This window comes from Schistocerca cancellata, chromosome 2, assembly GCF_023864275.1.
Source record: "Schistocerca cancellata isolate TAMUIC-IGC-003103 chromosome 2, iqSchCanc2.1, whole genome shotgun sequence".
NCBI classification, from domain to species: Eukaryota; Metazoa; Arthropoda; class Insecta; order Orthoptera; family Acrididae; genus Schistocerca; species Schistocerca cancellata.
The window spans coordinates 797,054,006-797,071,054 of NC_064627.1; the positions used below are offsets into that span (position 1 = coordinate 797,054,006).

Genomic DNA, 17,049 nt, shown 5'->3' on the forward strand with positions numbered 1-17,049 from the left:
AATCTTCAGCTGAGGCCTATACAATGTTAGTCTGTTCTTCCCTACAGCACAACTCGAAGGTGGTTTAAAATGTTTAAAGAGGGGAGACAATCAATTTCAAAAGAAGATGGACCCGGTGCTCCAGTTACTGCTCTTACGGAAGAAAACATCAACACTGCTGCTATTGTTGTGAGAGAGGATCGACGAATTACCTTAAGATCACTTTCTGAAATACTGAACATTTCATTGTGTAGCCACACGGTGGCGACAGAAAAATTACACACGACACATGTTTGTGCATGATGGGTTCCAAGACTGTTGATTCCCGAACAAAAGGACATTCGTGTGCAGGTCTGCATGCAGTTAAAGTTGATGTTAAAGAAAGCTTTGGAGTTTCTTTAAAATGTAATCACTGCTGATGAAACTTGGCTTCCATTGATTGATGGTTGAATCTCTATGGTCCCACGCCCACTGAAATCATAACTGATGGTGTCGTTGGGTCGACATGTGAACACGTATGGGTGGTCTCCTGCAGCACTTTATATTCAGCAATGTACTATGAACAGTGTGTTCCAAGACATTTGTGCATGCACTAGCATTGTGCTCTATCAGCAGGGATGACACAGATCACCATCTGTCCTACTTTACAGAGCAGACAAGCCTCCAAATCCCATGTTCTGTGAAGAGTCGTGGACGTCCAACAATTTAGTGCCTAATGATATTTTCACTATCCTGCTACCTCTTTCCATAGATGCTCATGGCAATAGCACATTAACATTCAACCAGCTTTGCTGTTTTCAAGATACTCATTCACAGACAGTGCATAATAATAATCTGCCCTTTGTCAAAGTTGTTTATCTCAATGGGATTCCCCATTTGCAGCCCATATCTCTGCTAGAGTGATCCCCCCTCTGTGTCTCCTCTGCTTATATACTTCTGTTAGTGCATCAAGTGCCCGCAGTACCACCAGGCTGTGGAGTAACACTCTGGCTTATCAGTATATTATTTAATATGAAGCCCATTCTTTTAGTAAATGACAATTTATAAGTGTCCTAAAGAAACTTGTCAAGCTTTGCCGTATATTTGAGATGTGTTTCAAGAAACTTGTCAAGCTTTGCCGTATATTTGAGATGTGTTTCAGATTTCCCATTATGTAACTTTTGGTGTGGAATTTCTTCTTCTTCATCATTCTCTTCCAGCATTAAATACAACAATAAATTGCGATCATCAATTTGAGAAACATCTGTCTGGTTGCATGCACTGTTCACAGTTGAGCTGGAGAATACTAGCATGTGATGCTGTTATACAGCATGCTCAAATAGAGTATTGGTGCTTTAACTTATATTTTGTCCATACTGTGGTGAGATGTGGCTTTCCTTCCAACTTGAAAAACAATTTTGATATGTTTGTTTCATTTAATACACAATAATTTATCAACTGAAATGAACCAAAGGTAAAATAGCTGCTCTTCAAATTTTATGCTCCAGAATGCTAGGAAATTAAGTATCACAATAACTATGACAAATATTGGAAAAAAAAAAAAAAAAAAGAAACACACTTCATTATCGAGCTGTAATATGAAAGTATGAGATATGAAAGCAAACAATTCTGTGCACCAGTTGCTCAGAAGCAAGTAGGAAGTATTACATGCAGTTGTGAAGAAGATGTGAAAGTGCAAAATGAGTTGTGTTTAATTTTTAAAATGGTGGCAATTTTTCTCATTTACTGCTGTCAACCGCTTTATGAGACCCACTCATTACTTTCCCGTATAGTATTTTATCTTACTTCAGCTCATGGTATATTTCTAACTCTAATAGCAGCTGTTACTTTTCCCAAGGACTTGCAGTACTACTATATGGTAAAATGACGATGGCATAGTCTTGGATAAAATATTCCAAAGACAAAACAGACCCCCCCATTTGGTTCTCCAGGGACTACTCAGGGATGTCGTCATCAAGAAAAACAAAACTCTCATTTTACAGCTCGGTGCATGAAATACTAGATCCCTGAAAAGGGAAATGGATAGGTTGAAGTCAGATATAGTGGGGATTAGTGAAGTTCATTGGCAGAATGAACATTACTTCTGGTCAGTAAAGTGCTATAAATACAAAATCAAATAGAGGTATTGCAGGAGTAAGTCTAATAATGAGTAATAAAATAGGAATGCAGGTAAGCCGCTATGAGCAACATAGTGAATGTATGATTTTAGCCAAGGTAGACACAAAGCTTACACTCACCACAAGTTCTGTGCCAGCTAGCTGTGCAGGTGATGAAGAGATTGATGGAATGTGTAGTGAGATAAAAGCAGTTATTTGGGTAGTTAAGGGAGAAGAAAATTTAATTGTGACGGGTAACGGGAATTTGGTAGTGGGAAGAGGAAGAGAAGGAAAAATAGTAGGAGAATATGGACGGGGGGGGGGGGGGGGGGGGACAAGAAATGAAAGAGGAAGAGGCCTGATAGACTTTTGCACAGAGAATAATTTAATGAAGTTAGAATTTGGCCTAAGAATCACGAAAGAAGGGATCTGAGACATTGGAAGGTTTTAGATTGATTATATAATAGTAAAAACAGAGATTTTGGAACCAGATTTTAAACTGTAAGACATATTCAGTGGCAGATGTGGACTCACACCATAAATTATTGGTTATGAAATGTACATTAAGAGTGGAGAATTTGCATAAAGTTAGGAAGTTACGGAGATGGAACCTGGATAAGTTCAAAGAACTAGAAGTTGTTGAGAGTTTCAAAGGGATTGACTAAGACTGAGGAAAGGAACACAGTAGAAGATGAATAAGTAACTTTGAGAGCTGCAACAGTGGAAGGAAAAGGGGATCAAGTAGATAAGAAGAAAAGGCATAGCAGAAAGTATTGGATAGCACAGGAGATATTGAATTGCATTGATGAACCCAGGAAATATAAAAATGTAGCAAATAAAGTAGGTGAAAGGGAATGCAAATGTCTCAAAAATTAAATTAAATTAAATGTCTGAAAAATTAAATTGACAGTAAGTGCAGAATGTCTAAGCAGGCATGACTAGAGGACAAGTGTAGTCTATATGAACATGTACAACTAGGGGCAGGATAGTTACCACCTACAGGAAATTTAAGATGCCGTTGGAGAAAACAGGAGCTTTATGAATATCAGGAGCTCAGATGAAATACCACTACTAAGCAAAGAAGGGACCATAGGAGGGAAATAAACGTGAATGCAATATTATAGAAAGGAAAGAGGAAGTAGATAAAGATGAGCTGGGAGATACGATACTGCAAGAAGAATTTGACGTAGCTCTGACAGACCTAAGCCAAAAAACGGCCCTTTGAGTAGATGACATTCCCGCAGAACTGCTGATATCATCTTGAAATTAAACAAACAGCCAGTCAGTTGCAAAATAAAATGTTTATTTAAACAAGGGGTATAAGTAAACCTACCATTTTGCAACTGATAAGCTTTTTATTTCTTCAAGATGATTTTATTCTGTGCTTCCTGCTCCAACCATGTCCTCGGGAGAGCCAGTTCTGACAAGCCTATTCTGCCCAGTTTGCAAGATATGAGGCAGGAAATGGCCATAGACTAGAAGAAGAATGTAATAATTCAAATTCCAGAGAAAGCAGGTGCTGATGGAAATGAATAGTACTGAACTATCAGGTTAATAACAATATTATGGAAAGGATAGATTGCTACTCACCATATAATGGAATTTTAAGTCACAGATAGGCATTACACACACACACACACACACACACACACATAAATGTAACACACACATGACCACATTCTCTGGCTGTTGAAGCCACACTGTGAGCTGGAGCACATGATGAGAGATGCAGTGTGTGTGGTGGGGCTAAGGAGGAGACAAGAGGAAGGAGGAGGAGGAGATTAGTGTTTAATGTCCCATCGACAACGAGGTCATTAGAGATGTAGCGCAAGCTCGGGTGAGGAAAGGATGGGGAAGGAAATCGGCCGTGCCCTTTCAAAGGAACCATCCCGGCATTTGCCTGAAGCGATTTAGGGAAATCACGGAAAACCTAAATCAGGATGGCCGGAGACGGGATTGAACCGTCGTCCTCCCGAATGCGAGTCCAGTGTGCTAACCACTGCACCACCTCGCTCGGTGGAGACTGAGGAAGGGAGGGGGAAGAGATAGGGTAGCTGTGGGGGGAACGGTAAAGAGCTGCTCGTGGGAGCATACGGGTGGAGAGAGGTGGAGAGAGGATAGGGCAGCTAGATGCAGTCAGTATGTTAGATGGTGAGCAGGAAGGGGGAGGGGGAGGGCAGTGGAAAAAGAGAGAAGTAAAGAGACTGTGGAATAGAGGATTGTGTAGTGCTGGAATGGGAACATGGAAGGGACTAGAGGACAAGGACAAAGACTAATGAAGGTTGGGGTCAGGAGGGTTATAGGAACAAATGATATTTTAGAGAGAGAGTTCCCACCCTTCCTATTCAGAAAAGCTGGTGTTGGTGGGAAGGATCCAAATGGCACAGGCTGTGAAGTAGTAATCGAAATGACAGTGTTGAATTGGGTGGAGTGCTCAGCATTGGGGTGGTCCAACTCTTTCTTGGCCACAGTTTGTTGGTGGCCATTCATGCGGACAGACAGCTTGTTTGTTGTCATGGCCACATAGAATGCAGGACAGTGGTTGCAGCTTAGCTTGTAGATCACTTGACTGGTTTCACAGGTAACCCTGCCTTTGATGGGATAGGTGATGCATGCAACCTGAGTGGAGTACGTGGTGGTGGGAGGATGTATGGGACAGGTCTTGCATCTAGGTCTGTTACAGGGATATAAACCAGGAGGCAAGGGCTTGGGAGCAGGGGTTGGATGGGTATAGACGAGGATATTGTGTGGGTTTGCTGGGCAATAGTGGCTCGGACATTTCTCAGAAGAATTCTGAAGATTAAATGGGTAATGTAATAATTAGGAGACACTGAATAGAGTTGTGGAGAAAAGATATTTGTGGTGCATTTTGACTAAAATAAGGGATCAGCTGATAGTGCACTTTCTGAGACATCAAGGAATCATCATATTTTATTGGAGTGAGGTGTGTGTTTTGTGTGTGTGTGTGGGGGTGGGGGGATAAAAGTTGCAGGAGGAGACCAAGAGACAAGTACAGTAAGCAAGTTTAAATGGATGCAAGGTAGAGTAGCGTGGAGAGTTGCATAATGTTTTCAGTATGGTGTGTTCCTTTTACAGAATGTGTAAAACTAACAGTGAGACCAGAATGATTATGTGAAGTGAGCGAAATGCTACATGTTGACAGGGAATATGTGGATTTACTCAATATGAAACTGCACAGCTGCTGCTACTGTGGTTAACAGTGAGCTGACAGCATACAAAGCCGCCGCCCCCCCCCCCCCACCCCCCACCCTTTCGATCCTCAACTGTTGAATCACTTCATTATTCTGATCCAAGTATATGTGATCGTGTTAGCTATGATACTTCATTCACTATGTTGTTCATAGTAGTTGACCTGTACTCCTATTTTATTGTTCACTATTAGACTCCTTCATTACCCCTATTTGATTTTGTGTTAATAACTAAGTGGTCAGCTTACTGGAAACCAGCTCTGTCTGCCACAGCTCATCACTGATCTCTTTTCATGTTCTATAATCTACCTTATCTGTTTAAGGAATGTAACATGCCCTGTTACATAGCATGGGGAACTATTTTACATCTGGAATATTCTACTCTTTAGAATACCATCACAGTGAAGACATACAGTTGAACTGCATATCCCAGAGAGATATAATGCCTTTAGTTTCCACACGCTTTCCACAACCCAAAGTACTAACATAATAAAACCATGCATTTATCCAGATTGAAATGCCAAATGAAAATTTGTGCCAAGGCCGGGATCATAACCCTGGTCTCCTGCTCACAAGGCAGATGTGCTGACCACTACACCACCCTGGCACTGTGGCTTTGCACAACTACGCGGACTACCCTGGTACACCACCTTCTCAGTCAAAATTCCCATTCATGCATTAGCTCACTTGGTATACCCCCCTAGTCCTGAACAGCATTGCAGGGGCCCTCCAACAGTATTTGAATTACACCTCAACATCGAATTAAATGGGGGTAAACCCAGATGTAGGTGCTTTAATCAAATGAAACTATATGCTGTTCGAATTTAGGGGGATATCAAGTGAACTGAGGTGTGAATGGGAATTTAGATTGAGTAAGAAGGAATGCTAGGGTAGTCCGTGCAGTTGTGTACAGCCAGTGTCCGAGGGTGGTACAGTGGTTAGTGCATTTGCCTAATGAGCAGGAGACTTGGGTTCGAATCTGGGCCTGAGTACCAGTTTTAATTCATTTCTTCAGTCTGCATTTGTACATCTTAGATATTTGGTACTTGGAAAGTCTCTGGAACCATAAAGTTTCATTTGAGTAAAGCACTTATGCCTGGGTTTCAGGCAGGATCTCCATTTTGTTTGATGCTGAGGTGCTGAGTTGGAGAGCCTCTGCAATGTTATTTGAGTTTAGGGAAACTACCAAGTATGTTGAGGCATGAATGGGAATTTGGACTGAGGAGGGAGGGGTGCTAGGGTAATCTGTGCAGTTGTGTAGAGCCACTGTGCCGGGGTGGCACAGTGGTTATTTCATTTGCCTAATGAGCAGGAGACTCTGGTTGAAGTCCTGGCCTCAGTACAAATTTTTATTCATCTCTTCAGTCTGCTTATATATGAGGGCAGTTCAATAAGTAATGAAACACATTTTTTTTCTCGGCCAATTTTGGTTGAAAAAACCGGAAATTTCTTGTGGAATATTTTCAAACATTCCCGCTTCGTCTCGTGTAGTTTCATTGACTTCCGACAGGTGGCAGCGCTGTACGGAGCTGTTAAAATGGCGTCTGTAACGGATGTGCGTTGCAAACAACGGGCAGTGATCGAGTTTCTTTTGGCGGAAAACCAGGGCATCTCAGATATTCATAGGCGCTTGCAGAATGTCTACGGTGATCTGGCAGTGGACAAAAGCACAGTGAGTCGTTGGGCAAAGCATGTGTCATCATCGCCGCAAGGTCAAGCAAGACTGTCTGATGTCCCGCGTGCGGGCCGGCCGTGCACAGCTGTGACTCCTGCAATGGCGGAGCGTGCGAACACACTCGTTCGAGATGATCGACGGATCACCATCAAACAACTCAGTGCTCAACTTGACATCTCTGTTGGTAGTGCTGTCACAATTGTTCACCAGTTGGGATATTCAAAGGTTTGTTCCCGCTGGGTCCCTCGTTGTCTAACCGAACACCATAAAGAGCAAAGGAGAACCATCTGTGCGGAATTGCTTGCTCGTCATGTGGCTGAGGGTGACAATTTCTTGTCAAAGATTGTTACAGGCGATGAAACATGGGTTCATCACTTCGAACCTGAAACAAAACGGCAATCAGTGGAGTGGCGCCACACCCACTCCCCTACCAAGAAAAAGTTTAAAGCCATACCCTCAGCCGGTAAAGTCATGGTTACAGTCTTCTGGGACGCTGAAGGGGTTATTCTGTTCGATGTCCTTCCCCATGGTCAAACGATCAACTCTGAAGTGTATTGTGCTACTCTTCAGAAATTGAAGAAACGACTTCAGCGTGTTCGTAGGCACAAAAATCTGAACGAACTTCTCCTTCTTCATGACAACGCAAGACCTCACACAAGTCTTCGCACCCGAGAGGAGCTCACAAAACTTCAGTGGACTGTTCTTCCTCATGCACCCTACAGCCCCGATCTCGCACCGTCGGATTTCCATATGTTTGGCCCAATGAAGGACGCAATCCGTGGGAGGCACTACGCGGATGATGAAGAAGTTATTGATGCAGTACGACGTTGGCTCCGACATCGATCAGTGGAATGGTACCGTGCAAGCATACAGGCCCTCATTTCAAGGTGGCGAAGGCCGTAGCATTGAATGGAGATTACGTTGAAAAATAGTGTTGTGTAGCTAAAAGATTGGGGAATAACCTGGTGTATTTCAATGCTGAATAAAACAACCCCTGTTTCAGAAAAAAAAAAAATGTGTTGCATTACTTATTGAACTGCCCTCGTACATCATAAATGTTTGAGATTTGAAAAGGTCTCTGGACCCATGTTGTTTCATTTGATAGTAAAATCATGTGGTCAGTTTACAAGGCTAAATCAGCTAAACATTCAGACTGTTGCACCCTTAAGTACTCCTCTTCAGGACATGTATGTTAAGTTAGGTCCTTCCAGAGATACATTTCGAGTTTGTCACTCGTACTCGTTTCGGCATCATCATAAAGGAGAACCTTCTGCGTTGTTGAAATAGTCAGGCAGATGCAGCCACTGCAGACTACTTCTGTAGTCTAAAATGATGATTTAAAATATTTCATAAAAATAAGTTTTAGGAATAACGTGCACTCAACTGTATTACCTACAAGACATTTAATGAGCTGTAGCAAGTGTTTGAATGTATGTGTTCCCATGAATTTGACTCCTTTCTGTACCAATGTTAGATGCTTGGCGTTTTGTGAATAATTTAGGAGTAAAGGTACTAACTCACAAAATAGTAGAGGTGTTGAGTCATTAGCAGGCACAGAAAGAAGACTGAAACCTTACCTAACTTTCAGATGAAGTGGAGTGAAAACACACACACACACACACACACACACACACACACACACACACACACACACACACACACACACCTGCACAAGTACGTTGTGCCAGGTGGATGATACTCAGCTGGCACAACGCAACTGTACAGGTGTGTGTGTGTGTCCTGTAGCTTAAAAAAATTCGTCCAAAAAATAAAGAAGCAGGATATGGAAATACTAAGGAACTAAGAGATTCACTTCAAGTTCTCTGAAGTTACAGATACAGCAATTATGAATAGCTCACTTGGCAATTCGTTGAAGAGTGAGGGACTTATCTAAAAAGTGGAATCACAGAAGTTGGAAAGAAAAACTTAGGTAAAAGGAAGTTAATTGCAAAGAAATCATGGGTAACAGAAGAAATATGTTCTACAAAAGAAGGAAATACAAAAATATTCAGGAAAATTCAGGAATACAGAAATACAAGTCACTGAGGAGTGAAATAGTAAGGAAGTGTAGGAAAGCTAAGGTGAAATGGCCATATGAGAAATGCAAAGAAATAGGAAGGACTCACACAGTGTATAGGAATGTCAAAGCAACCTTCAGTAAAATTAAATGCAAGGGCAGTAACATTAAGAGATCTCTGAGAATTCAATTATTAAATGCAGAGGAGGGGGAGGACTAGTCTTACAACATGGTGGAGGAAGTAACAGAAGTCAGCAGGAAAGAGATAGGGGATCCAGTATTAGAATCAGAATTTAAAAGAGCTTTGGATGACTTAAGATCAAATTTGGTGGAAGGGATAGATAACATTCCACTGGAATATCTAAAATCGTTTGGGGAAGTGGCAACAAAATGACTATTCATGTTGGTGTGTAGGATGGATGAGACTGGTGATACACAATCAAACTTTTGGAAAAACATCACCCACGCAATTCGGATGATAGCAAGAGCCAACAAGTGTGAGCATTATTGTGCAGTCCGCTTAACAGCTCATACATCAAATTGCTGTCAAGAATAATATACAGGAAAATAGAAAAAAAAATTGAGAATCTCTTAGATGACAGATCAGCTTGGCTTTAGTTAAGGTAAAGGGACCACAGAGCCAGTTCTAGCATTGCAGCTGATAATGAAAGCATGGCTGAAGAAAAATCTAGACACATTTATAGGATTTGTTGGCCTGAAAAAAGCATTCAGCAATATATAATTGTGCAAGGTATTCGAAATTCTGAGGAAAATAAGGGTAAACTATAGACAGGATATGTACAAGAACCAACAGGGAACAATAAGTTACGAAGACCAAGCATGAAGTGCTTGGATTAAAAAGGGTGTGAGGGATGCAGTCTTCCAGTGCTACTGTTCAACCTGAACATTGAAGAAGCAATGATGGAAATAAAAGAAAGATTAAAGAGTGGGATTAAAATTCAAGGTGAAAGGATGTCAATAATCAGATTCAATGATGCTATTGCCATCTTCAGTGTAAGTGAAGAAGAATTACAGGATCTGTTCACTGTAATGAGCAGTCTAATGAGTACAGAATGTGAGCTGAGAATATATTGAAGAAAGATGAAATAATAATAAGAAGTAGCAGAAATAAGAACAGCAGGAGACTAACCATAAGAATTGGGGATGGCAAAGCAGATGAAGATAAAGTGTTCAGATATCTAGGCAGCAAAATAATCCTTGATGGAAGGAGCAATGATGACATAAAAACCACACAGGTACTGGAAAAATTGGCATTCCTGGTCAAGAGGAGACCACTAATATCAAACATAGGCCTTAATATGTGGAAGTATTTTCTGAGAATGTATGTTCATTGCACAGCATTGTATGGTAGTGAAACATGGACTGTGGGAAAACCAGAGCAGAAGAGAATTGTAGCATTTGAGATATGGTGTTACAGAAAAATGTTGAGAACTAGGTGGCCTGGTAAGGTAAGGAATGAGGTGGTTCTCTGCAGAATTGGCAAGGGAAGGAGTATATGGAAAACACTGACAAGGAGGGAGAGGATGGTAGAATATCTGTTAAGACATCATGGAATAACTTCCCCAGTACTAGAGGGAGCATTAGATGTTAAAAACTGTAAGCGGAAACAGAGACTGGAATACATCCAGCAAATAATTGATGACGTAGGTTGCAAGTGTTACACTAAGATTAAAAAGTCTACAGAGGAGGGGAATTTGCTGTAGACTACATCAATAAGTCAGAAGGCTGATGACTGAAAGAAAAGAAAAGGTGGTGGGTGTGAGCAGGGTTCTGTGCTGAAGATGGGGGATATTAGCAGCAGCAGAGGTGGGTCCTTTTAAAGATAGAATAATTCTTTATTAGTTATTTACTAAATCCGCAAGGGGACTGAGGAGTTACAGTCCATTTACCAGCAAATACAAATAAGTTATTTTAACTGTCAAAAGTCAGTATGAAGTCCTCATCGCCTCAGAAGTAATTGAGATGGAGCTGCATGTTTAGCTATGAAGAATGGGAGAGGGAATGGGTCCTCGTCTTGCTGCAGTACCCGTGCAGGTATTTGCCTCGAGTGTTTAGTGAAATAACGTGTGTTAGATCAGTCACACATGGACTCAAACCCTGCTCTTCCACAATACAGATCCAATAACTTAATCAGTACAGCTTTTTTGCTCGTCGAAAGTAAAAAGGCAACTTACGACAGGAGGTAGGTTAAGAATAAGAAAGCATTCTTCTGACTGTACCCTATTCTCTCTCATGACTTAGAGTTCCCTTGGAATGTTCCGATGTCGTAGCTATAGGCATTGGTATGGCATGCATGCATTGCCCAGGAGACAGAGTGCTGTACTGGTGTCTGGTATATGAGGCGAGCTAAGATGGCAGGATGCAGCAATGCAGTGGTGTATGTGTGTGTGTGTGTGGGGGGGGGGGGGGGTGACTGTAGAATATTCTGAGATTTCTCTCTTAAAAGTGGTTCTTCAGACACAGTAAGTACGCTTTCACTGGATATTTCATGTCTTTTTTATTTATTTCTCAATCACTCAACAAATACATAATACGAGTTTTGACATCTGCAGTTAAGTGGGTATACAGTAATAAGATTGTTTGTTAAAAATTACGCACTGCAATGAGATTTCACATTGAAAATCACATTTTTAGATTTAAGATACCATACTATGCCAGGTAAAGTAAAGTAATAGTATGGTAGGTATCTCATTATCAAGGGTTATTTATTATACAACTTTATGCCAGTATATGTAAAACTATTTTGGCACTTATTTAGTCTAGTGTAATCTAAATGTTTATTGTTACTGTTCATTGTTCTACAGTTGTGGATAGCATTTCTGCAAGTTAACATCTCTGGTTGCCTTCTCATTGAGAGGAGACAGGCTTTAATGCAGGGGAAGGTGTACTTAGTATTTGTAGTTCTTTGAACTGTGACCAGCTAGAACTTAATGTTTGTAATGCCTTTAACTGTTCTCATTGCCTTTTTTGCCACATAAACACTATTTCTGTCTCAGAATAGTTACCTCATAGGATATTTTCATGTGTTAAATGAGAATGGAAGGTAGCATACTATGTTCCTTATTGACACAGTTTTTTTTATTTATGTAGCAAGTAAATCATTCTCAATAGTTTAATGAACAACTTGTCTGTGTGTACATCCCATTTCATTTGTGGATCCAGATGAATTCCTAGTAGTGTGGCAAATGCACTCTCGTTTATTTTTTCACCCTCTTTTTGGAGAAAGAAGTATATAGCTTCAGTTTTGCTTTTATTTAATATTATTTTATTTTTGTGTAGTCAGTGTGCAGACTTAACGAGTTTTCCTTTGTGCTTTGTCTGTTGTGATCAGTTATTAAAAGGGCTGTATTATCAACATACACTTGTAAGACAAAGAACTAGGTAGGTAAAGAATAGGCCCGGGCAGAACCATGTGGCACTACTGTAGTAACTCGTACAGCATTTGATCTAAAATTATTTACTGTGACAATTTGTTTGTTATATGAAAGTTCATTGACTTGACAGCATATTGTTCAAATTTTGATATGAGGATCTCATGTGACATGGTGTCAAAAGCTTTGCTAAGATCAGGCAGCATAGCAAAGGTAAAATAATGGTTTTCAGAACATTTGTGACCGGAGATTTCACAGCTTTGATAGTGGATATACTGGGCCTGATGCCATATGGCAAAGAAGGAGATTAGTTTATCTTTCTCAAAGTAGCTGTGTAATTGCTCTTTCATACAATGTTCCATGACCTTAGATATTTCAGGAATGAAGGATATTGGCCTGTAAATGTCAGGACTGTTTTCATCTCCCTTCTTATAAATTATATCAACAGTTGTGGATTTCGAGACATTTTCCAACTCGAAAAATGCAATTGTAAGGTAAGTCAGAGGAGCCACTATAATATCAATGGTAAGGTGTAGGATGAACTTTTGAGAAGTTATAGGCACCTTCACTACATTATATATGTAGTTTAGATACAATTTGGTACACAATCTGCCAAGTAACATGTATCCACTTGAAAGTTGCATAGTTTTTTTACAAAGAAGTTATTTAACACCTCAGATGAGACTGGAGTCCCTTATTCTCAGGCATGTGCCATTTAGTTCTTCTGCATTGTCATGGCTGTCCCATGACTCAGACAAACCTGAGGCCATTCATGTTGCTCTTCTTTGTGTACTTTCAATTTCCTCTGTTAAGCCAACTTGGTGTGGGTCCCACCATCCTGATCACTATTCTATGATGAGTATTGGGTAAACAATCTCGTGTTTAGATCGACTATAATTTTGTGAATTGTCTTTGAAAGCAAAATACTTCAAGTTGCATATAGTGCTATTATAGCACTTTTCAAAACGGTTCATAGAAATGAGGAAAAAAGAATCTGTGCTAAGATTGTTGATTGGTTGTTTGTGGGAAGAGACCAAACAGCGAGGTCATTGGTCTCATCGGATTAGGGAAGGAAGTCGGCCGTGCCCTTTCAAAGGAACCATCCCAGCATTTGCCTGGAGCGATTTAGGGAAATCACGGAAAACCTAAATCAGGATGGCCGGACGCGGGATTGAACTGTCGTCCTCCCGAATGCGAGTCCAGTGTGCTACCACTGCGCCACCTCGCTCGGTCTGTGCTAAGAATGGTCAGAGTGGTAAGAAAATGTGGAAAAGTTTTTTTGTGCTACAGAAACAGAAGACATGTTAGAATTGTACACAAATGGGCCACAAAAAGGGCTATTGAGAAGTGGTTAACATGATCTCGCATAGTTTTCTGTCGTATTTTTTGGAGGAGATTCCTGGAGTAGTGCATCAAGTGTGGTGAGTGGTGATAGAAATATAGAAATTTGTTGCCTAAAATATTCTTATTAAGATGAGAACTAAAAATAATACATAGAAGATGAGAATCATTTAAGAGACCTCTCAATATTTGTCATAATGATATATATTAAACAATGGCTCTTGTGCAGTGCAGCAGTCAAAGTACCTAATCAAGATCAAGTTTTCTTAAAAGTGTTGAAATTCCATGAAATGATGACTGCAGTGCTGTTTAGAGCAGCTCGTGATTAAATTTAGAAGGCATGTTTCGTACTTATCACAGGAGTTGTTAGGCTTATTTCTCTTTGATGATGATGTTAAAATGTATCACGGCTCTGTTGTCTCCTGCAGTTAGGTGTAACTTCCCTTCAGAATTTCTGCCCCCCCCCCCTCCCCAAACCACACAGAGGTGTGTGTGTGTGTGTGTGTGTGATATATTTACACACACAAAATGTTTCATGGTTACAGGCCAAACAAACAGTATATTAAAAAACAGTTAAAGGTAGGGCTGAAAGAGTTAAGTTAATGCAGGTGTTCCATAGGCTATTAGTTGTAAATGAAGAACTAAAGGTGTATATTCTGCCAAGTCAAAGATTCCACCAATAACTGCAAAAAGGGAACTCGGAACCAAAAATATCTCTAGTAGATTTAAATGACAGAATATATGTCAAAAGAGTATTAATGTATCAACAATAGAATGAAATAAAAGGCATTATACATCTAATTAATTTTATGTTTCATTATCTTTTCCAAGATCACCACATTAATCATACTTCTTATTCAAACTTCACTCTCAGCTTGTTGTGGTGTGTGTGTTATCTGAATATGATGAAATTTCATTCCTGAGTATTTCTGACTAAATGAAAAAAACAAAATGTACCTATAAATCCTTTTTTGTCATTATAATGGACACATTAAGACACTGTCTCTTTACAATTATGTAAAATGAATAATTTTGCGGCTGTTTAATATGAATTTTACTTGTACAGGTGCTGACCATTTTAAAGATTTAGTAAATAGGATTTAGAATGTCTGCATTTGTGAAAACTAGTTTAGCTTAACTACATTGATAGGTATGTTATTCACATCACCACTAGTATTACAGGTTTCAAAATAAAACTTCATTCATGGAATAGCAGTTCTCAGAAAGAAATATTCATAAGTTTCCCTTCAGAATTAACTTTCTATTTGTGTGCATATGTTTGTAAATCTATGAGCAAGTGAAATTTTTGTGATGGTGTAACTATTCCAATTTTGAGCTAAAACCAACCTTAAAGAAATGTGAAAAAAATATATTCCTGTCATTATGGATATTATTATTCCTTTGGGATTGCAGCAGATTATTTACAACAAAATCCATCGTAGAATTACATATATAGAAACTAGTTTAAACTTGAAACTGGACATACTTATCAGTAAGTAATGTTTTTCCTTGTTAACAAAAATATGTTAAGAAAGAAAAAAAAGAAATATAGAAAAAGATATGGTGTGGATTAGCACCACACATTATTGCTATACCAGACTTTCATACAGAGGAAACATTCTGTGTAAAAGGTTAGTTCTCCCCTTATATAAACTCATGTGGTTGGTGAGTGCTGAACTATCCAAACATGTACATCTTTATTTACATTTTAAGTAGTTTGAACATAATTTCCTGTTATTTATTCTATAGTGTTTATTTTAATTTAACTTCAGATGTATTTTATTTAAATGTATGTGTATGCTGACAAGTAGGTGGTCAGGCCTACCATCTGAAACAGCAACAGCAACATCAATAATCACGAACACTTCAAGAATGGATTTGATAAAATTTGTGACCTTAGGGTATCTTTTATGGCTTAACAAAGAGTTTGGTATGGTATAGAACCAAATAAAGTGTCTTGGAACTGGGGCACAGACATGTAAGTGGTTGCATTCATTATTCATGTTGGAGAATCCGGAAGTTCCTTTACACTGCCACGGAACATGAAATTAACTCATGACAGACCAGGGCTCTATAAAATTGACCATACATTCGTCAGGATTCCATATGTGAAGCCACTGTTACTGCAGGAGTTGACAGCTCTGTGTGCTAATTTCAGGCCGTATGTACCCCAAATCCACACTGTCCTGTCCTGTGCAACACTGTTCTGCCTTGTGGAAGAGTCTATTCATCTCTGTACACCAAATTTTATGGACTATAAGATGTGACTTAATTTTTGAGCAATTTTTTTAAAGAATAATATTTTTACTATTTTATTATTAGATTACAAATCCAGACTAAAAAAATCCTAGTTTTGAAAACCAAACTCACCTTTAAAATCCCTAAAAATCTTCATCTGAACTTTCTTCTTCTTCCTCCTCCTCTTCATTGTCATAATTGTCCTCTATATGAAGATGGTCTTTGCTGCCATCAAGAGCATTACTTACATCGTACTTCATCGAAGATTGAAAAGTAATGTCTTCTCTCACTATAGACCACAACTGTTTTATCCACTGATGAACTTTTTTGATTGTAGGCTGTTTAAAGCTCCCTTCAGCGTGAATTCATGTTGGGTTTCATCCATTATCCATTATACATTCCTCTCTCTTCAACACTTTAAATGGTTTATATATCAACACATCAAGAGGTTGCAATAGTGAAGTGAGTCCTCCTGGAATAATGGCAAGCTCTGTATTTCCCTGTCTTAATTTATTTCTCACAGACCTTTTCAAATGACTACTAAGGTGATCTAGGACAAGAAGAGAACTCTTCTTCTAATCCATAAGTACACACAATTTCATGTATCCAACCCTTGTTGTGCACGTGAACAACAATGCCTGGCATTGTTTCAGAAGGTTTAGGCATTGTTTTATGCTTGAAAATGATCATTGGCTTAAATTTAGTACTGTCAGCACAACATGAAAGGACAACAGTGTAGTGCACATTTTCATGTTCACTTGTCTTTATGATTACCGTTTTAGCACCTCTCATGGCAACAGTTCTGTTCTGGGCATGTCAAATGTCAGAGTTTCATCCATATTCGCTATTTGGCGTAGTTCCACACTGGTTTTATTTTGATGTTGAATAATAAAGCGATGGAAAATATTTTCTCTTTACACTCTTGACGCATTTTCTGAGATATTGTGGTTTTGGTTCACATGCTAAGTCTTCGATGCTTCATAAACCTGTAGCAGCAACGAACTCCATAAAGTCTATTAAGTTCCACTGTAGTGCTAGCTTACAAGCATGTATTTGAATCATTTTTGTATTAATTCCAGTGCTTTTTTGAAGGTGTCCTTGA

General features: G+C 39.4%; 1 non-coding gene across 1 annotated transcript; it reads right to left on the bottom strand.

Moving 5' to 3' along the window:
- Window positions 1-4,016: 4,016 nt before the first annotated feature.
- On the bottom strand, window positions 4,017-4,089 carry Trnaa-cgc (transfer RNA alanine (anticodon CGC)). The gene has a single exon. It is a non-coding gene; the product is annotated as a tRNA-Ala (tRNA).
- Between the last annotated feature and the right edge of the window lie 12,960 nt (window positions 4,090-17,049).